At 47.9% G+C, this 23998-nt stretch overlaps 1 protein-coding gene and 1 pseudogene across 1 annotated transcript in view; both read right to left on the bottom strand.

Annotated features, from left to right (window-relative positions):
- Positions 1-4118, bottom strand: part of LOC119396095 (uncharacterized) — a 62799-nt gene extending 58681 nt beyond the window's left edge. Inside the window, exon 1 of the mRNA XM_049416906.1 lies at positions 3901-4118. The gene's annotated coding sequence lies outside the window, so the exon portion shown is untranslated. The remainder of the gene's footprint in view (positions 1-3900) is intronic.
- Positions 4119-8884: 4766 nt separating this feature from the next.
- The window catches only part of LOC119397459 (protein SpAN-like), a 28255-nt pseudogene continuing 13141 nt past the window's right edge, over positions 8885-23998 (bottom strand).

The following is a 23998-nucleotide window of genomic DNA, read 5'->3' on the forward strand; positions in this document are numbered from 1 at the left end:
ACCAGTTGTTGCGAACGGTATTTAGATCCGTACCTTCTCGGCAACCAGGTTGTTGCTACGATAGGGCAGCGTCGTACCCGGACTCCGTTTGGTAGCGTAGTCGAGTCTCCGGGTTGAGGAACTGATGCTAGCAAGATGGGAAAACAATAGCAAGTTTACTGGCACTTTTCGTACACTCAATCACATTGTGACAAGGTCAGAGTTCAGCGACAAGCGAACTGGATGAGCCTGTTACCGAGGGCTCAGAGCCCCATTTCTCACTCAGCACCGTCGTTTTAAACCCTCCGGCTGGCTCCTCCTTCTTGATGACCACCAATCACACACACGACCCCACCCACCATGGCACAGTCCTTTTCACTGTCGCTGAGGGGTCGTTGCACTCTTGAAGCAGCAAGGGTTCGGTGGTCGACGGCACGCAGGTGGGGGAAGCAGGACAACAGGTTCCTCGTGCTTGCTCCTCCGATTCTTCCCCGAAGGCAGAACGTGCTTGCTCCTCCTATTCTTCCCCGAAGGCCGTGGGGTTACGATTCACCATCCATACCACCCCGAGGACGCTACCTTTCCATTTAACGGCGGTGCGAGTTTGCCCAGGCATCCCCTTTAACGACCGGGCGCCAGGCTGGGGATCGCCTGTACCTCCTCCCGAAAGAGCAGGCAGGCGTTGTGCCCCTATAAGGCAGAAAAGGGTCTGCGGCGACTCCTGTCCAAATATACAGGTCATGTCGTTTCGGCAGCGTACCAAGTCAAGCCCAGGTGGCCCATTGTCTCCGGCTTTGCCGTCCCGGGAACGCCGTTTCCAGGAAAGATGCAGGTGTTCTAGCAGTGTGAGAACGCCTCGCCCACCGATTCTGATGGCCAGCGCGTCGGCACCGACTGCCAGTCATAACAATTTCAAAATATCGCAAAGCAAAAACAGAGAAGGAAGGAACGAGAATACGAGGACGGGCGTTGAAATTGTGTACCAACCATAGGTCGGCAGACACTCATGAGTCGACTCGCTCAGGCTCACTCAGACTAAGATCGAGCCGTGAACCTAAGGCTGAGTGAGTCCGTGTGAGTAATATCCTGGTGAGTTGGAGTCCGAGTGAGCCCACTTGAGAAACATTTTAGTGAGCCTGAGCCCTAGTGAGTCCGGTTGAGGAAAACTTTCGCGAGTCTGAATCCGAGTGCGCCTTAATGGCAGCATATATTTCTTAAGTGAGTCGGAGTGAGCTCCCAATTTTCTGCCAACCTATGGTTCTATCTGCTCAGCTTCAGCATTATTGGCAGCCCTATGTACGTTCACGTTTATACTCGCGTCTAATTGAGTGTGCTCACACATGCTTCAGAACACTAGCGTTCACACGCCAGTTCAATATTTATTGATCAGAGGCGTAAGTTTTAACCTCTGACTCGCAAACCTTTATAGCGAAGCAGTATACTTCTACCCCCAACGGTTTCGTCTCCGTGAGCAGAAAAAATCACAACATATCCACGTGGTGAATGATGATGAGTGGGGCGAAGCGAACTCGCGCTGCAGCACGGCGATGGCATTGGCGCGAGCGTGGCCATTCTTGATGGAAGATATTAACGCGATAGCGTTAGAGAGCTCGTCTCGCAGAAATTCCGCCGTCGGTGTCGGCACCGTTGGTTGTGAGCGAAAAATCGTCCGTGAGCGAAAAATCGAGAAGAAGCAAATAAAATAAAGAATAAAAATTTCGGTCCCACTGAGGATCGAACTCCGGCCGTTCGCGTGGCAAGCAGGCGTCCTACCACAAAGCCACGATGTTACTTGCAGCTGCGGTGGGAAAAAACACTACATAAATGCCATCTAGTGGAAGGAGTGCCCTTAACGCATTTTGTTCGACAGGTGTCACGACGAAAATGAGCCCATTCGGCGATTTGTAGGCGCATTTTGGAGGCCACCAAACTACGTCGAAAAAGACCGGGATAGTGCAGCCATCGCCGCTAAAAACACACACGAACTTTCAAACAGCTCTAAAAATGGACAACTATGTCCATCTAGCGGAAAACATACCAAGCCAACGCCGCCTTTCCAGAGGAGGCGTCGATCAAGCAAACAGCAAACGCTAGATAATGTGCTGCCATCTGTGAGGCATTGTGAGACTCTTCATGGCCTCCGAGATGGCGAGCGCGCGGCGTATATCTTGGAGGCCATGCGACTCTTGCTTTAGATAAAAAAACCTGTACCATTCGCGCGCGCGCGCGCGTGTGTGTGTGTCTGTGTGCGTGTGTGTGTAACAATACTCATTAGTAAGTACGCACTTAGTGGTTGAAGTGCGCACTAGGGGTCGGATTTCGCTATTGCGTACAACTCTTAAAGGCGAAGCTTAAGGGTCCCCCAATTTATGTGTTTGAGAACCACAATCTGTTGCACACACCGCAACTATGGGCGAAACTGTTATCAAGGAAGTCCCTCTGGAAGCGCGCGTCGGCGCCTTCGGGCAGAGCCCGCCTGATGCGTTTTGCAGCCATTTCACGTGCTCGCACAGCCTCGGGCTCTGCCTGCCGGTAGGCGCGCTTTCTCTCCGCTTCACGGTCCTTCACATTTTGAAGATCCGATTCGCGCCGCAGCCGTGCAGCTTCGGCCTCGCGGGCTCGAACGGCGGGGTCTTTGCGCCGCAGCCGTGCAGCTTGTCGAGCAGCTTCGGCCTCGCGGGCTCGAACGGCGGGGTCTTCTCGCCGCAGCCCAGCAGCTTGTCGAGCAGCTTCGGCCTCGCGGGCCCGAACGGCGGGGTCTTCTCGCCGCAGCCGTGCAGCTTGTCGAGCAGCTTCGGCTTCGCGGGCTCGAACGGCGGAATCTGCTTCGCGGCGTCGATGTGCAGCTTCGGCCTCGCGGGCTCTCACCTCAGGATTCTGTCTGCGAGCGCGCGCTGCCGCCGCCTTCCGTGCCCTGCGTTCCGCAGCCTTGTCTTCCATCTGGCGACTCCGAGCTAAAGAGAAAGTGTGCCAAGAGGGAGCCTCATGGCGCGTTACTTCTGAAATGTTGTCTTCGGGTGTCGTTGAAAACACGAGACGTAGTAAAGAAGAAAGAACGCCACACAGGCGAACACGCAAAGAGAGTGTCACTCGGCAGCATCGTCTTCTTCTACTGCATACCAGAACGCGCGCAGTAAAGAAGAAAGAATGCCACACAGGCGAACACGTACGAGAGTCTCACTCGTCAACGTCGTCGTCTTCTTCTACTGCATGCCAGAACGCGCGTTTCTCACGAGCTAGAGATGGCTACTACAACGCTACAAACAAACGAAGGATGGACAGACCCACGGCATAAGGAGCTTCGCCCCTAAAACGCGTGGTCAAAAACCACGTGGCCTACGAGGCGTAAACACAAAGCGCCACGCCCCTAAACCACCAACAAATGCTCGGGCTCGCGTGCTCATCCGCATACGCGTGCGCTCCTTACGTTTTCACCTCGGACGCTAAGTAAGCGGGGACAGACGAGGCGACGAACGCGTTCACTGTAGACTCGTGAACAACTGTAACACCACAATTAAATTGTGACCTCTGGGTGGTTTAGGGGCCCTTTAACAATTGAAGGCAAAGGGCATATCCTTCTTTGTAAACAGGCACACATCATAGAACTTAGTAGTTGTTTCAATAAAGAAAACAGCAAAACAAGCAGCAAAACAACGTGGTGGATGATAAGGCGCCTGTGCACAATGGGAACACCCTCCCAAGCGTTCTCGGTAAAGATTAGGTGCAGCTGCTTTGCACTTTCGCGAGGGCTTCGAATGACGTCAAACGGCCCTTCCTTCTGCCCGCGTGTGTTTGCCGCTTTCATAGACGCCATAGATGCACAAAACAATCACTGAAACGCTTCATTGGATTGGGTGGCTCCGATGCCGCTAACAAGAATATACCTTTGTCGCGAATAGAAGGTGCACAATTTAAACTGACCTGCAAAAGCCCGAAATGTGAGCGTGGCTTCCCCACAGTTGCGGTGACGCGGGCGGAAGTGCCGTCGAAGTGAGCGTACCAGTGCTGCACTTTCCGTAGAGAAGGTTCCGCACTGCCAACCGAGTAACGTGGTTGTATCCAAAACAGATGGTTGATCCAGTAACGGGCTCCAAGATTGGCCGCGCACCCAGCGTAAGCCTTTCAGCACGATATCTTTATTAGTTCATAATACCGTCGCAAAAAAAAATAAATGGGACAATTGAAAATAAGCTTACAGGACGAGCGCTGTGTGCGCCTTCGACTTAGGGTGCCTGGATGCCCGCTTTGTCCGCTTTAAGGGGGGCGCACGCATCGAGACACACTACTTCGACTGGTCTTTCGATACACATCTTAACTCCGGCCATCCACGATACCGCAGTTTTGCGACGTGCAGATCAGAGGACAGCGGAGGCAACCTTACCGCATAAAGAAACAGGCTGATATCTGAGTTAACGCACCGTTCATTTCCTTACTTGATCTCTTATCTTGCTCAGGTGGGTTTGCAACGACTGCGCGCTTGTGTAGTTGTGTTTGCTCCTTTTTCGAGGTTCGTGTTTCATTTTTGTTTTTGCCGCTCTAATAAAAATTCTTCGGTTGATGCGCATCGCTCTTCCTGTGAGCTCCTTTTCTTTTGCCCAGTCCTTTTTTACCGCTTTTATTTTGAACGTTTACCAACTAGTTCGCATTTCAACACGTCTTCGTTAGGCCCGGTATTTTCCGATGGGCAGCCCAGGCGCTATGTTACGAGGGGTGACGGTGAGCCGAACGTTGCCAACAACAATGCTTGCATAAGCACGAAAAGTGAGCGTGGCATCCCCAGAAGGGTTGCAGTTTCGTGGCTCGAAGTCATAGTGAATATATGCAATTTTTCTTTATTAGATAAAAAAGGTACCACAGCGAAAACGAGCCATATTTGAAGGTCATTATCATCATCATTATGTTAAGCTGTTTATTGGACGGCACTCTGCGACAATGCACTATGTCGACAGTCAAGGCAAAGGCACGGGCCCCGGCGCGAGCGGCGTTTAGAAGAGGACGACCCACTAGGAGCCGCTGGAGAGCGCAACCGTTAAACAGTACCAATTGCTTCGCCACAATTAAAACACATTTCTTTTTATGCCCATGCTCCACTAAGCCGTAAATTATATTGCTTTTAGGGCCACCAAAATCTTGGCGAATATTTCGATGTGGTATACGCCACTAGCAAAGAAAAAGTAAACGAAACGGAACGAAAAAGCTGCTTTTCATTGAAAACAAGAATAATTCTTAAAAGTGCCATTTTTATTGAACCTCTATGATTCTTAATAACATTGGAAGATAATTAAACTATATTGATATGAACTTTCCGTAAAGAACAAGATAACTGCTTCATTGTCATGGCTTTGCAAAATTTACTTTTACTTTTCTTCGTTTACCCTCCTCGCTGGCGTCCGATTCATGCCAAAAATTCACTTTCCTATACTTTAAACGTTTCATTTTTGTTGCCCCACTCTCGAAAAGTTCCCCAGAGCGGGTGTGAGCGAACACTTTAAGGATCTACATCTCAGTCTTTGTAGTGGGTTGGGCCCTGCAGCCAGGTACCAGCGGCCTAAACAAGCTGGCATGAGCGTTCCACCAGCAAGCTCGCAGGAAGACTTCAGCGAGAAAAGCACGCACGTCGTCAAAAAGCGCACCGATACCTTCGTCATAGGTGCCGTGCTGATGTTCGGCCTTCTCGTCGTCGTACTGGTTGTCATGCAACTGATCTTCAGAAGGCGAGACGAGAAGCTTGTCGACCTGCCCGACTTCTGTTGCACAGAGGAGGCGAGGCTTCTGCTTGGCGACCTCAACGCCAGCGTAGATCCTTGCTACAGCTTCCACGACTACGTATGCGTGAAAAGTCCTCACGTTGGCGACTCGTCGCAGGAGTCACCCGGTCTTCGAAGCCTCGAGATAGAGTGGGCTCTCGTCGAAAAGCTACCGGACGTGGCCAACACGTCCATCGGCATCACGTTGTGGCTTCTCGGTCGCAGCTGCGCCAGGCAAGACTGGAGGCCTCTGCAAGCGTTGCCCGAGTTCACCAGGGCTGTCGTCGCTGCTGCCAACCTCTCTCGCCCCGAAACGCCTCTCCAGGACCTCACGAGCATCGTCCAGTTTATGGCCCTGATGGAGTTTAGGTTCGACGCGCCGGTGGCGTTGTCCCTTACCGATGGTAACCGAAGTGCCGCGAGTGACGTTTCCGAGCTCACGGCCAGATGGCGAGGCGTCTCAGTGCAGGAAAGAATGGCTCTTTGTAGCGCCTGCGTAATCGCTGTCGTGAGAACACTAAACAACGGATCCGACGTCAACGAGACGCTGTCTAGACTTGAGAACCTCGAACTGCCACCTCCTGAGTACCCCGACGATGAAAACCCAGCTGAGCTAAACCGGGTTAGCATTGCGGACGTACCACCGTTCAAGGGCGTGAATCCGGCCGGGTGGAATGCCGTGTTGAACGACCTTATATGGCCGATCTTTCCAAGAGTCCGAGTGTTGAAGCGTAGGAAACAGAACGATACTGACGAAGCGCTCGGGCGTCTAGCGAGTGACGTCACCGTGGGTGGAGCTTTCGTCATCCAGCACACCGTCATAGAGTTGTACGCTCAGTTGCTAAGCTACACCATATACGACCTGGTGAAGGACAGGCGAGAGTGTTTTGCGAATATGCTGAAGGTTCCCGCCATAGAAGAAGCATTCCGGGCGCAGGTGGTCAGTAGCGCTGCGATTGACAAGTACTTACAGAACGTGTTCGCTCGAGTTAGGAAGACAGTGTCGACGCAGGTGTCGTCGAGCCCTTCGTTCATCTCGCAACAAGACGCGAGCTCGGTGGTGAACTTTCTGAACGACGTCTCGCTAGTGCTGCCAGACGTCGCCGGCGAAATCGACCAGCCCCCGCCCAGAATGACTTTCTCTTTCTCCTGGAACTTGCTTCACGCGCGGTCTTTCGACTTTGAAATCGCCCGCCGTCGCACTGCGCGCAAGCTGCGCGAGACCCAGAGCGCTGCGTCCTTGCCCCACGTGACTCGACGCGGTTCGAAGGTCTTCGTCTACGCGGGCGCATACGCGGACCTCTATTTCTGGAAACGCGAATCTCACGTCATGGACTTGCCGGTCGTGGCAGCCCTCTTGGCGAAAGAACTTTGGGCGATGCTTTTCGAACGAATGGATGCCCGGTCCAACGAGACGGCACAAAACGCCACCACGGTGTTCCGCGAATGCTTCAGGCGCGCTTATTGCCACGACGCCGTATCCGACGAATGTGACGGGTTGGCCGAGTGGGCAGCAGCGCTCGGCACCATAGTCGAGGCTGCGGACGCAATCAAGTGGAGACGGGAGGGTCTTCTAGAAGCGAACGTGCCCATATCTGAGGGTCGGCTCTTTTATCTTGAGTGGGCGAGTGCCATGTGTAACGTTACGCTACCGCAAGGCGTCATTCCGTCAGATGGCGTGAACGTCCCTTTGAGGCACACAGCCGATTTCGCAGCACGCTTCAAGTGCCCCGAAGGCTCCCCTATGACTCAAAGGGCTTATTGTCCTACGTAGGCCAGCCAAAGGCCTTTTCAGGTTGATGATTTATGCGCGACCATTAAACGTTTGTAAACATGCGAGGCTTTATATGATGGCGGCTAATTGTTTCGCAGTTCATATTGCGTGTTTCAAAGTACATTATTAATTATTCTGTGAAAGGCTGAAGAAATCGCACGTTTCTTACAAACTATTGTTCGGATCTCACAGAGGCCTCTTTAGTTTGTATGTATGACGTAGATTTCTCGTACGTAACGTTGAGAACATCACACAACAAAATCTAGGTCTACCGTTTGATACAAAATGCCTTCGTGGATGTTGTTGCGCGGAGGCATCACTGCCTCACAAAATAAAGCAAACTTTCAAGCTGTTTGCACGCCTGCCATGGCTAGCATTTATCCCTACTGAAAAAAGCTTAAAAATAAATGTGACCTGAAGAATATCGATCTGAGTACTATGCAGAGGCATGCGCACGGGGGGCAGTCACCCCCCCCCCTAATAACCTAGGAGGGGGGCGCAAAATCTGCCTTGTACATTGACTTACAAGGGGGGTGGGCGCTGCAATGAACCTTGCCCCCCCCCCCCCCCCCCCGCTGATGGGGAACTCTGCGCACGCCTATGGTACTACGTGTTCGTGAATATATGAACAGGACATTAACGTTTAACGTTTAACTCGCATACGATCCAGTGGTGATAGCTGGCGTATGTAGTGCGCGACAAAGGCATTAAACCATAAACAAAAAATTGGGGGATGCTTAAGCTTCGCCTTTACGGGTTGAACGCGATAGAGATATCCTGCCCCTAGTGAGTACTTCGACCACTACGTGTGTGTAACAAATTGAGCGCACTAAGGTGTATGCCTTATGTAATGAGTAGCATGCTTTAAACCGGGAGCAATTATGCGGGAGAAGCTTTTTCGAAGTTGATGTGCACCCACTACGTGGTCTTAAGGGAATACGCACAGTAGTATGTGTGCCTTTTGTAATGGGTGGCTGGCTTTAAAGCACCAAGTCGTTATGATATTCACATGGTGTGACACCAGATGGCAATATACGCTTGTACCACATAAAATTACTGCCATATTACATCTCGTGCTGTGACACCTGTATACAGGACGCGTATGTTTGTGAAGCATGAAAGTTGCTTTCAGTGCTGTTCCAAGCAGAAGCGTGGCTGTGTGGTAGAACATCTTCTTGCCACGCAGGCGGCCTGGGTTCGATTCTCACTTGGACCCAACATTTTTAATATTTATTTTATTTGCAGATTTCCCGATGTTTCAGTCACGGACAAGATAATGATTTTTCGCTCACAACCAACGACGCCGACACCGACGCCGATGCCGACACCGGAATTTCTGCGAAACGAGCTCTTTAACGCTATCGCGTTAATATGAGAGAGGACACCCAGGTTTGCACTGACGAGGACACAGCTGCTCATTCTTCATGGCGGAAATAGAATTGATGAGATGGGTGAAATCCGCAGCTAGAAAGATACTTTTCACATACTCTCGCGCAAAAAGTTCGTATGCCGCTTATCCTTCCACTCTGATACTCTTCATGGATGTATTGATCATTAATACCAACCTGCTCCTCGCCAGCGCTTTTATGGTTCAGGTACGCGGATAGCGCGGACTTGCCACATTGTACGCAAGTATCTGTCACCACTGTCTCGTCTGAACTGAAAAACACTTGACTTCAGCCGAGAAACCACGCTTTAACCGGGCGTACGGCCTGTACTCGACGACCACGTCCCCACCAACCGAGTTGTCCACGGTGCGCAAGTACTTGTCGCCATTGCCTCGTCCGAACTGGAATAAACTTGACTTCAGCCCAGAAACCACGCTTGAACCGGGCGTATGACCTGTACTCGATGACCGCGTCCCGAACCACCGATATGGCCACGGTGCCCGGCTTGATTTCGTTGCTACAGAACCTGCACACGTGCGGAATAGGGTCACTTGAAATGTACATTAAATAAGAGATGAAATTCGGCAATATTGCTGTAACTAGGCAGGAGATGAAAAAAAAACAAAAACAAAACATGGCTGATTCCTCTGTCACAGTAATCGGTATAACACGAAAGTGAAAATGTGTCTTCACAGACGTGGTTGAGCGTTTGTTGTGCATTATTTCGCTCCAAGGACGAAGGAATTAATGATATATAGCAACGAATTGTAATGTCACGCGAAGAACGGCAAGCAGTTCGAAACTTGCAACGCGCTGCTCAAGCAGAAAGGACGCACGGAACGAACATACACAGGATGAGCACGAACAGTCACCGCAAAAGCGGCCGCTGCAGTGAGCGAAGTGACCTTCGTGCTCTCAGCGGAAACTTGCGGTGAGAGCACAAGACGTACAAACCACCGCCATCACGAGATAAGCGCGCGCGCGCGCACGAGCGACCACGCCCAGTATAGGCGCGTTCTCATGTCAACGCGTGGGGCGACGACCTTTAAAGCGCGCCCTTCTCTTCCAGCCCCTCGCGCCATCTCACTATTGATAACCAAAACACGCTGATGTACCACCGATCTCGAAGTACCGCCACCGGCAAATGGTGTATATCAATAGCTCACCGTTAGTATGGCAAAGAACGTGCCGTCTGTGGCCGAATCGTTTCGCGCCGCACGCAGCGGAGCGAGGGATCGTAAGTTCGGATCCCGGTGACGGATCTTTTCCTCATAGTTTTTCTTTGCCATCTGTTAGTCTTTAGAACGTCATAATCGTGACGGAAACACGTCAGGGGAGCTGTGGTGGACCTCGGCATAAAACACTTAAGAAAAGTCACAGCCTCGCCGCAAGGGCGAAGCAATGAATGCGATAGCAAGAAACTAATGCTATACGAAGTGAGGCTCGCCAATGGATACTCTCAGTTTGAACAGCGCTCCTGTTGCAAAGGCGGCCAAAGCAGCGAAGGAAACTAGAGTGCTTCAAGTGTCGAGCTGTGACACTTGATAGTTCGCGTTCATCTTCTGTTTGTTCGTTTAGCGGCGTCCCTTGTGCTCGAGTGACTTTCGTACGCTCCGTAACATGAGCGCGGACATCATGGTGAAAGCGTGAAACATCCCTCTTCCCCTCAGCACGAGAAAACTGCGCGAGCAGACAGCGGAAGGGCAAGGTTCTCCCTGCGCAAATATAAGAAGAAGCGAGCGAGCTCGCCGATGACTTTTAAATCCGCCCGTCGCGCTGGTAATGAAGAAACGCTAATAAGCGCCTAGCGTCTCTGAGTCCGTCCAGCGGTAAAGGGTGTGTATATAACGCTCGCCGTTAGCTACGTGGAGGATCTGCGTTTCGTGGCGTAGTGGTTAGCGCCACTCGCTGCGGAGCAAGAGGTCCCTGGTTCGATTCCGCGCATCGGAAGCATTTTTCTGAATTATTTTTCTTTGGGGCTTTTATATATATATATATATATACATATACGGTGCATGACGGCGGCGACGGCAACGGCAAAATTCAGCCGAGACTGTCCATATAATTGCTATCGCAATAAAAACACGCCAGGCCTCCTCGGCACACGCAGGGCACTCACAGCGAAAGCAGAGCAGCAGCCTCTTTAGAGCCCGTTGCAAACGCTGTGATGTGAATCCTAAAAACTCTCCTGGGGCGACTACTACAACTACAGCTTCAAGGTACCCACTGCACCATAAAGTCATCATAACTTTCCGAAGTAGGAAAATGCCAACTGTGCCATTACGCATCATACTGCGGAAAAGCTATGTACCCGATCTTTAAGGCGTTATGTGCACTTTTAAAGACGATGGGAACTTAAACGCAGAAATTTTGGTCTGCCTTTCTGTCTGTCTGTCTTTTTCTTTGTCGGCACGTCCCTCGATACAACACTCGTCCAAAGTTGAACCACTTGCCCAAGGGCCAGCCGTCTTGAACTGGTACGGCTGTTCATACTTGTGAACGTTGTCGATCAAAAAATAAATATCATGCATATCTGAGGTGCAACATCACTAGGTAAGTATTAGGTGGTGTGTTCCTTTAATATAAAATGCATACATACGTAATTTTAAGGACCCTAGTTTCTTAAGCTGCGCTGAAAATGCATAAGAATGGAAGCTTGAGCGAGTTGGTATGCGTTCATCTTTGTTGAAACAGCGCTCACTAGACGACGACGAAGTAAAAGAAGGCACAGGACAGGCGCTGCCTGTCCTGTGCCTTCTTTTACTTCGTCGTCGTCTAGTGAGCGCTGTTTCAACAAAGCTGAAAATGCGACTGCGCTGAAATTTGCCTTCCTCCGTGCCCTTCGCACGAGCTCATGGTTGTGTTTCGGTCTCGGTTCTTTATTGCACTGTACGAATGCCATGGGTTGGTGTGAAAAACTTTAGTTTTGAGAAGGCCAAGAAGGTGAAAAAAAATATTTAAAAAATGAAAAAGCAGCGTTTTGGGCGGCCTTCAGGCTGCCGGTTGTGGGCGCCGCTCTGGCGTTCCTGTTTTACCCAGGCGACGTGTAAATAAAAGAGTGTGTGGAGAGTACTCGTTGAGTGCGGACGTTTCTCTGCTTCAGCGCTTCGCGCCAAACCGCGTTTTCGGGCTGGCTGGCGTCCCCGCCGGTCGCGTTGGTCACCGCCGGTCTTCGCCTGCTGCTGCGCCGGGACTACCAGCACGCAACACAGCACTCATGTTTCCCGACGTATTGCCAGATGGCGTCCATATCTCACACAGCGCCTCTTCTATCGTCTTTACACGACATTTGCAGCGAAGCACGCAGATACGCGGCCAATTTTTTTTTGATGCTGTGGCTAAAGACGATGAAGAAATATGGCTGAGACATTTGTAATGGGTGGGAAGCTTTGAACCGCCCACTCGTTACGCAGTTAACATTGTGCGACGCCTGGTTGTTATTTTACTCTCCTAGCAAGCTATATTACACTGTCAACGTGATTTCTTGCCCGGCATGAAGCCTGTGTAAATACTTTTTACGACGGAGTTTCAAGCACCCGCGTGGCTCTGTGTTAGTGTTCCCAACTCCCACGCAGAAGGCCTGGGCTAGAATGCTCATCGACTCTGCACGTTGTTTTTCCTCATTGTGAGCGATAGAGGTAACGGACACCGACGGCGGCAGCGGACGACTACGCCACTAAAATCGACTGTTGTTTTCCGATAACAGCTTTCGCTGCAATATAAAAAAAAAATGTAATGTAACGCGAAGAATGGAAAGCAGCTCGAAATTGCCAGCGCGTCGCTCGAGCGCAAAGGACGCACGAAAAGAACGCACACAGGACGAGCGCGAACTAATGCGTCACAGCTCGACATTTTGAAGTGCACTGCTGGAACATAAAGCAGGACGTACGAAACGAACGAACAGATACACACAAGACGAGCGCGAACTAATTGTCACTTTTGTTACTTATTTCTGTTTGAACAGCGCGCTCCTTTCGCAAACGCGGCCGCTGCAGCGAGCGAAGCGAGGCACCCCACCGGCCGCCCCTTAAATAACCACGCCCTGTATAGCGAAGAGCAACGGCGATCGCAGGAGCGGCGCGCGCACGTCGCGTCATCTATGTAGCCACTAAGAAAGCATGCTGAATTACATGATGTATATAAATAGCGCGCCGTTAGCACGCTGAAAGACGGTGCTGTCTTGGCCTAACGTGTAACGCGGCGGGCTGCAAATCGCGAGGTCGCCCGTTCGATTCCGCGCGTCGGAAAGAATTTCTGAATTATTTTTCTTTATGGCTTTTCTATATATATACATACTTATACATATGCGGTGAATGACGGCGACGGGGACGGACATTTTCCAGCCGAGACTGTCCATATAATTGCTATCGCAATAAAACACAATCACCGGCATAAGTAATAGGCTAACCTTTAAGGTTTATAGAACTAATAGCTGCAAAGAAGAGCAAGTATGTCCTCGTAAAAGGTATATGACTCATTGTTAAAACAGTGCTTATGGCTTGGACTGGGACGCCCACACAGGTCATTTTCACAATCCTAACGCACTGATTCTTATCAAACCGAGAGGGCAGCACATTACACATTTTCAGCGATGCTCGATGCTCGAAAGCTTTATAGCGTCTGGCGTTTTCTTTCTTTCTTTGTTTACGAGCATTCATAGGATCAATGCCTCCTCTTGATAGATGCCTGCGACGTGAGCCGAAAAACTGGTCCCACGCCCTCTTCTGCGCCCTCTTCCTCAGCTCCACAAAAGAAGTGTCAACTGCGAGCGCTTGTTGCGGTGGTCGCTCCCAACCTTTATGACTCCGATATCAAAGCAATGTTTGTCGCAGTTCAGGAGGCAGCGTCCGCCGTAGACGCTGCGCCAATTGTTGTGATGGCGTCATTTCTGGTGTCACCAAACTTTTAGTGTCTGCTGCGAGCACTCCTTGCGGAGACTACCCCTGACCTACTAGAAGGCTCCCGCCCCAATGGGGAAAGCGCGTGACGTCGCAGGCATCTTTCTAGAAGATTCGTTTATGGGTTTCACGATTTTTCTAAGAAAGAACTGCAAGTATAGTATAACAAATGCGACTATCGTTCGCGGTGGCAAAACATTACAGTTGTAATGAAAAATACGAGACGACTTCGAAGCAACCAAGCAAGCAAGCCACAGCGTTATAGTATTAGCCACGCGACCTGAACTCGCGCTTGCCTTGCTTTCGGCTGCTTGACACCCGCCGTTCTGAGAATTCCTTTTCTAGGATAAAGTTTTTCATTCATTAAGTCCGTGTGATTCGCTCTGGACGTCCCTCGTCATTTCTTGACGTTTATACGTGAATAAATCGCGTGACGCATTTCTTGTCGTATGACGAGTGAATACTAGAGATGTCGACAATCTTTTGCCGACTGCCACGTCCACACTGGCTGAGCTTTATTAGTTTGAAGAAAACTCCTAGAAATAGCGTTTCATTTTATTCTTCAACGGAAGCATGCCACGTGCCCGTCGTACTCACGTTGTCCAACGTGGAGTGACTGCAGCCTGATTTCCAATCGGTCGTAGATGCAGGACCCGTTAGTTCGGCCGTTCAGGTCGAAGTCCCGGAACGTCAGTTGAACCCTGTAGTTTGGCGGAGCCTGCAAACACGTAAAAATTGCAGAGGCTTCGTTTCTCATGGCACGTTCCGCGGCTGTTTTCATCACATTACAGACAAGGAAATGCGGCATATTCATGCTGTAAAACGTCAATAAATATCACCGACACTGTTTCTGATTACTCGTCAAAGATTTCACGTGCCAATATAGGCAAGCTTTGTGAATAACGTACCGTGAGCTTAAAAATTATGTATTTAGTAAGCCAGCTTAAAAAACGAAAGTCTTTCGCCCTTATCTCCCTGCCTTCCCTTGCTTTAAGTTTTTTCCTTGCTGTAACTTCGTTCGGCTGCAAAATTCAGCATTTCCCCGAGTGGCAAATGATTCATTAATATATTGTTTTGATAAAAAGATTTAAGCGTAGATGCTGCTCGACGCTTTTTTTTCAGCCTAGGTCGTTGGAATCTTAGTTACGAGTATAAGTGATGATGCTGATTTAAAAACTGTAATAAGTTTTATTGTAGTTGAAATAGGTTTTGAGTTCCACAGAGATGGATAACGAAATATGGGGCATTTTGTGCACCATTTCTTGCTTAATAAAAATTCTAACAAAGGATCCCAATATAAATATTATTACTGCACATGAACAGTAAAAGGCCGAAAACTATTTAAAATGTGGATGTGACCCAATACCTTTCCGGCAAAAAAAAAGAAAATCTAGATTACAAATGTATGTTTCCCAATTTCCTACGAAATTTTGATTTTAAAAAACAAAAAACAACAAAAACACATAATGTACATAAATGCTCCGTATAAATATCGACACTCTGAATTGTCTGGAAATAGTTTGTGCAAAATTTAATTGAGCTTTGACAACTAAAAATGCACGCATGTTTGCGCACATGTGAATTTCATAAAAATGCAAATTGAGAAAAACGCACTTTAAAGTTATAAACATCGGTATTTTTCAATGTGCACTCGCATTCGCATGAAACTTTGTGAAACCATGCAACAATCCACCATTTACATAGTCAGTGCATCGATAATTGTCCAGCTCCATGTTATTCCTTCCCAGCCCTTAAGAAGTTAGTCATAAAGGCGTGCTCTCTTCACCTTGTAGTGACGACATTCTTTTGATTTGCCACTGGTCACACGAATGGCCCAGGGTGTCAAGTTCTTCACATGGCGGTATACAAAACTCTTGAAGAATGTGCTGAAGACTTGCATATCCTTTACTGAGCCACGAAATAGCCACTGCGGCTGCAGTTTCTACAGGTGTACAGGATGGGAGCTTTGTCTTTAGACGCAGAAGCAAGAACTTGCTTTTGAGTGATTCTGCGGCATCTTGCATCAATGGACCAAGAGCTTTTCATGTGTGAGGTGCCTATGTACGGGAAGTACAGGTAACCCCTATGCCTTGGTCACCATTGGAGTGTAATCTGGTGCGGACTCCCGAAGAGCTTTGGTCGCCTGTGCTTTCACCAGGAAGTCGCTCCTTCTGGACAGAATTTGTGACTTCCTGACATGTTGCTAGATGAAGAATTAAAGTAGGAAGCTCGTACGGCACGATACCTACTCTCTACATTTTACGTGGGTGGTTATGGCAATTGGGTAGCAATTTACTGATCTAGTGTCCTCTTTCAAGTTATCTTGTTGGCAGTCTGCGAAGTGCCGTGTTTTGGAGCTTGGCCTCATGGCTCATGATTCCCTCTTTGTTCACACCCACTTCACCATACACTGTGGCCTCAGTGACAACTGTCGCTGAAGCCAGAGTGCTCTTCCCTGAATAAAATCGATTTTTCACCAATTTCTTATTACAATTCAGCCTTGACATTTGAGGAAATTATAGTTTAATCACCGAAAATTATTTTACAATAAAAAATTCAGAAGCGAGAATTTAAAAAGAAAATGCCACTTTTCGAACAGCTCTCCTTGTTTCTCAGGTCTTACGTGCCATAATGCGATGTCATTATGAGGCACACTGCAGTGAGGAACCCCGGATCAAATTTGGCCACCTGAGGACTAGGAACGTGAACCAAAATCTAAGCGCACGAGAGTTTTAGCATTTCGCCCTCCTAAAATGTGGCCGGCATGTCAGGGAATCGAACCTGTGTCCTCGAGCTCAGCAGCGCCTTTGCCACTAAGCTGTCACGAATGTTGTCTTTAGGCAAGCGTTAAGCACCTCCGCGACGCATTTTCTTTTACATGTGCGATGGGAGACCTTGTTATCCAGCCCCGCCCTACCGACTCAGCTTGCGCTGACGGACAGGGGCCAGGAGCTGCTAGATACATACGGGTCCCGAAACTAGGGAACCGCCCCGTCTGGTGCCTGCGTGCACTACCAACACAGTTGGGCTTAATAAAAGTTGAATCATCATCATGCCGAAGTTACAGTGCAAGGAATGGTGATACCAGAAAGAGGGGGGGGGGTGAAGAAGAGACGGAGGTTATCCAGTCTTTGGCCAGTTCGCAACTCTGCACTTAGGAGGGTGAATATTGGAAAGTGAAAAAGGAAAAAAGAAAGGCCACTTGATACAGCTTACCCCGAAGCCAGACCTCGTCACGATGTGCCATGCCATGAAGTGCCTACAGTCAAAAGCATTTAACGTACGGTAAAATGTAATACGATCTTTTGAACACCCCAGTGCTGATTAGTTTGGTTGCTTTAAAAGAAAGAATGTTCTTGTTTGTGTAGCTGCAGCGACGGATTAAAAGAAGGAGCGGTGCTCTAGCATACGCGCGTGGTCGGGCAACCAATCGCCGCTGTTTTGCCGCTGTCAGCGCAGTATTTGGCTTTTCCACTTACTTTTATCCACCAAACGCAAATGCCACCCTGCTGTCTCTGGCTTCTTGGGTAGGCGGGAGAGGTAATGCTTTCCTCGCGAGTCACAGGGCCCCCACAGTTGGGTGGAGCTGCGTTCAAATTGACATAACCATGGACTTCATTAGCTTCTCTCTCTGTGCATTCCACGTTCGTTCGTTCGTTAATTAATTAATTAATTCATTCATTCATTCATTTCCGAATAGCTGCGTTGCGTTCTTCGTGGCTGCAGAAACGCGAAAGAGTCGCCGCTTTCACAATAGTGACTGTGAAGTTCAAACAAGCACTTGGACACACTGTTTTCTGTGCTGCAGGTTAAAAAAAAATTGCCTTAAATGAAGCTTTCAGGCCACCTTGCCAAGTCGAAGCCCAGCTCCATTTCGACAAGTTATTATTATTATTATTATTATTATTATTATTATTATTATTATTATTATTATTATTATTATTATTATTATTATTATTATTATTATTATTATTATTATTATTACGCGAAAGAGTATCTCGACTCGTACTCACTGTAGTAACTACGGAGCAACGTCTCGCATTGTTCTCCCGCCGTGTTGGGCGGGCACACACACTTGCAGGTGTGATCGACGAACCCTTCGTTGGCGCACACTGGTCTGCTCGTGCATACGGCTACAATGAGAAGAAAAAAAGAGGGTCATAATAGAAATGAAGAAGGGCCAGTGAAAGTGGGCACGAAGTGTCACTGGGTGTGCAATTAGATAGCGCTTATTAAACCTTTACTTTATTTTATCAGTGAAGGGCGACACTTGCGCGTAATTCTCGGTCATATGCATGAGATAGACATAATGCAGCTCCCCCTTTTGACCGTGCTTTTACAAATGGGTCTGTGGACTAGAGTAATAAAGTTTTTTTATAACATGTTATTGTCATGACTCGCGGAGTCAAGGGCATCAAATGCTGCCCGCAATCAGTTCCACTGGTGGCGCACGTTCGCGAGAACAGCATCATTGCAAAAGCACCTTTTAACCAGGGTTAAGAGCGAATTAGACCACATTATTTGCGGGCACACAATGACGACCTCGTATTCGTACGACGTTCGGGCTTGCAGCTCTCCTAGCAGCCGCTGCAGTAGCTCGCTTACCATCGCACCGGTAGAGGAAGTTCACCTTACGTCTGTCGCGGAACGACAGTCCGTTCTGCCTGCGGATTACCGGCGCAAACAGCGGATTCACTGGAATCAGCGTTTTCAACTCCGGCGATGTTGCGAACGCCTGCAATGCGACATTTGCGTTTTATCAAGACATGCTTGATGTCAAATTGAGCATCTCTAACCCCAGACTACTATAATATCGAAATACATCGCGATGCCGTGATGGCTAGCGGTCAGCGCTGCCGAAAAAGTGACTACATTGCGAAAGAATAATAGATTAATAACTAACGCGGTCACACTCACTGGCTGCATTGCGGCGAAAGAAAAAAATGCGAAATCCTTTGTCTAGTTGTGTGCAGGTTAAGAGTTCGACAGGTCACATACAACCCGTAGCTATCACGTTACAGACTCCATCATCGCCAAACGTTAGACATGGGACGCTAAAGTGAAAAATTCACGGAATATTTAGGCAACGCTAAGGATAGCGCAGGCGAAAGCGCATGCTCACACGAGAGACGCGTTAAATTACTTCGATGTTCTGAGTCAATTGCATCCGTCTCCCCCCCCCCTTTCCCTCACACACCTCACAGATTATTTATGCAGCACACCCTGTGATTCACTATATCCCCGGGATTTGCGAAAATTTTCATGTGATGGCGTCATCAGATGATGGTTCAAAATTCTGTAATTTAGGCCGTCATAATGACGTCACAACATGAAGTAATTGCCGACATCATGTGACATTTTGTCATTCGTTACTTTTTTGCATCGTTAGTGTTGGCGCCGACTACGCCAGATTTTTTTTTTTTTTTGCTCATGAGACATATAAGGTTTTCGCAGACCAGTTCTGCGGAATCCCGCAAGGTGGCGGAAGGGTTAAGAAAGGTGAAAATAGACAACCACCCGTATGTAGCACGAAGCGACAAGGAAATCCATACGGATTTATCAGAAACAAAGCCTCTTAGTTGCCGAAAGCCTCTTAGTTGCCGGGTGGCTGTCTATTTTCACCTTTCATATAAGGTTTTCGCCTTAATAAATATTCTAAATGATAATATCAGTCAAGTGCTAACACATATAGCCAGCATTGCAACATTAGCCGTGGTTTTCACATTATTATACACGTGTCACTCGGAAGGGTCTTAACGTTAGCGAGTAGTGCATGACGGAGGTGTAGTCGTACCGTGCTCCATACTCTCGCGTGGTCTGGTCCGCGTCGAACTGGCTGCGTTCTCCTTTCACGATGTTGGGGTAGTTGACCACCACGAACCGGTCGCGGTCGGACCGTGAGTGCTCGTGTACCAACCCGATGGCATGCCCAATCTCGTGCACTACTGTCCCCAGCTGTCGACAATGCGAAGTAAAACAAAACAAAACAAAACAAAACTTACTTAGTATAGGTACAGACTCCGAAATACTGATTACGCTTCGTTCGTCTTTAGACTCAATTTACCCACTTAATCATCGCTCCTTCGGGTTAGGTGGTGGGTAGCCAGCCTGGCGCTAGACGCTATGGCTCTTCGTTCCTCTTACGCAACGTAATTAGCAACGTCAAAGGTGGCTGGACAGAACTGACATGTCACTCGTAGTAATCTTACGTTATGTGAGGGTTGAGTCATTCACTGTCTACGTGCTGGACATTCAAGGACAAGCTCACTTTTATGCCTGGTAGAAGACGCAGTTGCTACGGTGCGTGAAATACAAAAAAAAAGCGGGTTCTTGCTTTCCGAGACAAAACGCACAATATTTACCCGAGCTTATACTATAATAACACCAGTAGCAGGAATAAACAAGTATGAACGATATTCGGGAATGGATAGTTTTGTCATGCGGTTACGAACCATATTAGCGCGTTTCAAAGCAGTTAAATATATTAACATCCTTTTTTCGGCATCTGACCACTTTTCGAGCTACTGAAGTTTAGTACAAACACATTTATTGACAATACTATAGAAGCAAAACGAAAAGAGAAATAGGTATAGAGGATGGTGCAAGCTTAGTAAAGCTATTAGCAGTAACTTTTGCTAAGCGAGAAAATAGGTAGTACGAACCGCAAATGAAATATCAATATTCTGACAAATTTTGCCGAAAAATTTTACCTCAGCACCGAATAATAAAAAGCACTGTGATACTGCGTTTCGACTGTACTTGGCTAAGAAAATCAGAGTTAGCATCAAGACAAGGCTTCCGATTAAAGTAAAGCAACAACGACAGAAAAGGAGAGAGAGGGAGCGACAAAAAAGAGGAGAGACAAAAAAAAAGCATTCGTGCATGTCTCAAGGAGTTTTCTTGCGTCGACATCAGCAACGGTGCAATTATGTCCACTCACCGTCTCACAGCCCCTGCCAATCGATATGTGCTGAAGAGAGCCAATGTGACCGAACCGGGATCAGCACCTGAACCGAATCAATAAAGAGTGAAATCGTCCTTAAAGCTATATATTGCGTTCAACGCGCTTTGAAGACGGCCATCGAATTTACCACAAATGCCGCTCGTGGTCGTTCTGGAGCATAGTGTCTATGACACTGAATTCCACTAAAATGGTGGTCCAGCCAGCCTAGGGTTGATGGATAGCACATTAATTTACGTAGTAAACTTGCTCCTTCTAACTTCAAGCGGTTTTGTCAATACTGGTGAACTGATAATCGTCAACGAAATATTAGGTTACATATGCAGTAATTAGCTATGAACATGCAGGCGTAAAGAGCAATATATTGCTTATTGCGTTTTAGAAATGTGGGATCGGTGCTTTAACAACTTGGATTAGTGACAGAAGATACAGCGTGGCCCGTAAAACCTCAACATTTTCGGAATCAGCACGCACTAAGGTGAGAAAAATCTACGTACAGACCAGAATTCCCATGAAAACGAAACAGTCGCGGCGCCGGAGGTTGCTTTATCGTAAGATTTTCAGGAAAGTATATGGTCGAAGCTTTTTTTTTGTTTTTTGTAGCGCGTACAAGCGCTTCATTTTCATATACAACCGCAATTCTGAAGAGTTAGAACAAGTTGGGCTTTCAATCTCACGCATTATTTTCATGCGTATTATCACCGGGACCGAATTACATTTAAAAAAAAAAAGAGAGAACAAACGGGTGTTCCCACCGCTGTTGTTCTCCCCAAAATTGAGAGGATTGTACAATTTAAGAAAATTTATTGTCAAATGGATCCACTTTATGGTGAGCTTTCTAGCTTTTTGGCCGCTCATAAAACCGCGCGTTTGGTCACGTGAGCGTGAAGGCCGCTTGCTGCGCCTCTGAACCGTGGCAAATAAATGAGCTCGACAACGTTCCACTTTGTTACTCTGTGCACCGTAAAGTGAGCAAGTGAAACAACATGCGAAATGCATCTCTCTCAAGTTACAGAAGCTTGTCAAATGATAGCGAGAAAAATATTAAGGTTGAACGGTCGCCAACCGACGAGCGAAAAAGTTCAGCGCCAACCAACATTCAGATGCAGACAAGGGCCCTGCCCGTGCACAGTTCACAGCCCCGTAAGAACAGCAGCGAGCACGTCGACGTGCAGATCTACTAAATATAGACGACTGGCTAAGTTTGGCTACAGTGAGATAATCGAAATATGAACAATATGTGAATACTAGTTAAAGTCATTGGTTTATAACTGAAATTAATTTTAAGACTAGGCAATAGGACGGAAAATTCGTGTCAAATCTTCCAACTGCTATGGCATCCTCATTCTTTTGTTCTTTGTCAATATTCGTGTCATTAATAAAATGTTTCACAACAAGGTCATGGTTTCGCTATGTACGATACGCTGAGAAAAGGAATTTAGTTGGGCTACCAAATTGGGGGTTCTTCGTAATTACCTCCCGGTCCCGTGTTTACGCACATGAAAAAGATCGTAGGCCAGCGTATGTAAGAGATCATTTTTTCTAACAGCGATTGTAGACGTTCGTGAACACCAGTGAAGTGCGCCTTACGCTTCGCTGGGGTCAAAGGCAAACGGTAGACAACCCTTACGGACAAAAAAGCATAGTGAATTCAATCTCTGATTGCCAGCGCTACCATAGAAAAAAAATAAAAGCGAGTACGATATATGTTGCACGTACTTTGTGCCCCTGAGGAAAATGATGAAGGCTGCGGCTGTTTCGTACTTCCCGAGCTCGCGGAACACGAGGCACGAGTTGTTCATCCAATGTGCGACGCCCTGCCGGATCAGGCCCGCTTCGTTGGCCGCTGTGTAGAAACGTCAGTGACACTTTGAATGAAGCAATTTCAAGCACATCAATTCGGGATGTAAACCGAGAGGATGACTTTCATCGGCAGGGTTTGCGAGGTCGAAAAGAAAAAAAAAAGCCATAAATTATGAAACAATAGCCAAAAAGTAGCCAACTTTAGCCAAGGGCAGCAAAAGTAGCCACGCGTGTGGGAAGATTTCTAGTTAAATGACGAAATGCAGAAGCCTTTGGCGAAAACTCGTATAAGTACAGCCTGAACCTTTCATAATCCGAATTTCTTAGTACCAAGTATAATTTTTTACTTTAGTTACCATTTCGTGCAGGACGATGAAGTTGCTTACGTTATTGCAAAAATAACACTCTTAACGCGTTTTAAATGTGACCATTCTTAAAAGACCTAGGACTAACAGCCATGTGGCTAGAATAAAAATAAGTATGGGCGTGAGTGTGCTCAAAATCAAAGCTGCGGTGTTTGAAGCATGAAATGCAGTCATTTTCGCAATCACGCGAGGCCGAAGTGCGAGCAGTTCATATTCCTGTGTCGCAACCCGCACCTGATATAAAGAAATGACACAAGCCGATCGTGGGGTATCCGATTTCTAATGTCAACGGGTGCAGAGCATCCTTAATGCGGAACGCATAGTTGCTTGTGCTGTGCACATGCAACTACATTTTAAACGTCGCGTTCAGTAATATACGTGGTCTACAAAATGACGTTCCATGCAACAGTTCCCCCCAATACCCGCCACGTATCCCAACGTACTTTCTTTTGTCTAATTCAAGCGCCAAATTAAATGTTGGGAGCTGGAAACTCGCCTTAGGCGCCTGGCAATTTCAATAAAATCGAGGGAACAAGAAAGCAGCCAAGGCGTTTTTTTATCTGCCACCACCGGCCTAGAAAAGTAGCCAAATTGGCGCGACGCAGCTAAACCTGAGAACCCTGTTCATCGGTCACAAGAAAACTAATAGCCCATCTTAACTCTCTTCAGTACACTCCCGTATATTGACTCGGTGCACCACAGACGTTCAGCTACCGAAGCCACCACCATATCTTTTCTAGCCATCTTGAGGCAGCGCCGCTTTTCTAGAAGCTACCGAAAGCCTCTTGAGGAGTATTCCACTAACTCGTAAGCTTACGAAAGCGGAACAGCCGGCGAATTATCGCAGAATGTGTTCGTTCAAGTGATACGCATCGCAGAGCTAAACATTCACGAAAGCTGTGTGTATTGTCGTACAACGTGTATAGTGTGGTGTTGGTTGTGTTTATACGTATGCCTTTCACATCGCTGATACTATACTTCCCCTCTGGAATGTGGAGACATGCACGGTTATAAGATGTGAAACATGTAGCATTAAGTCAGGCTAAATTTGTCTTTGTTTTGTTTTTTAACGCGGAAGTGTTT

The sequence above is a fragment of the Rhipicephalus sanguineus genome, chromosome 6, assembly GCF_013339695.2.
Source record: "Rhipicephalus sanguineus isolate Rsan-2018 chromosome 6, BIME_Rsan_1.4, whole genome shotgun sequence".
NCBI lineage: Eukaryota > Metazoa > Arthropoda > Arachnida > Ixodida > Ixodidae > Rhipicephalus > Rhipicephalus sanguineus.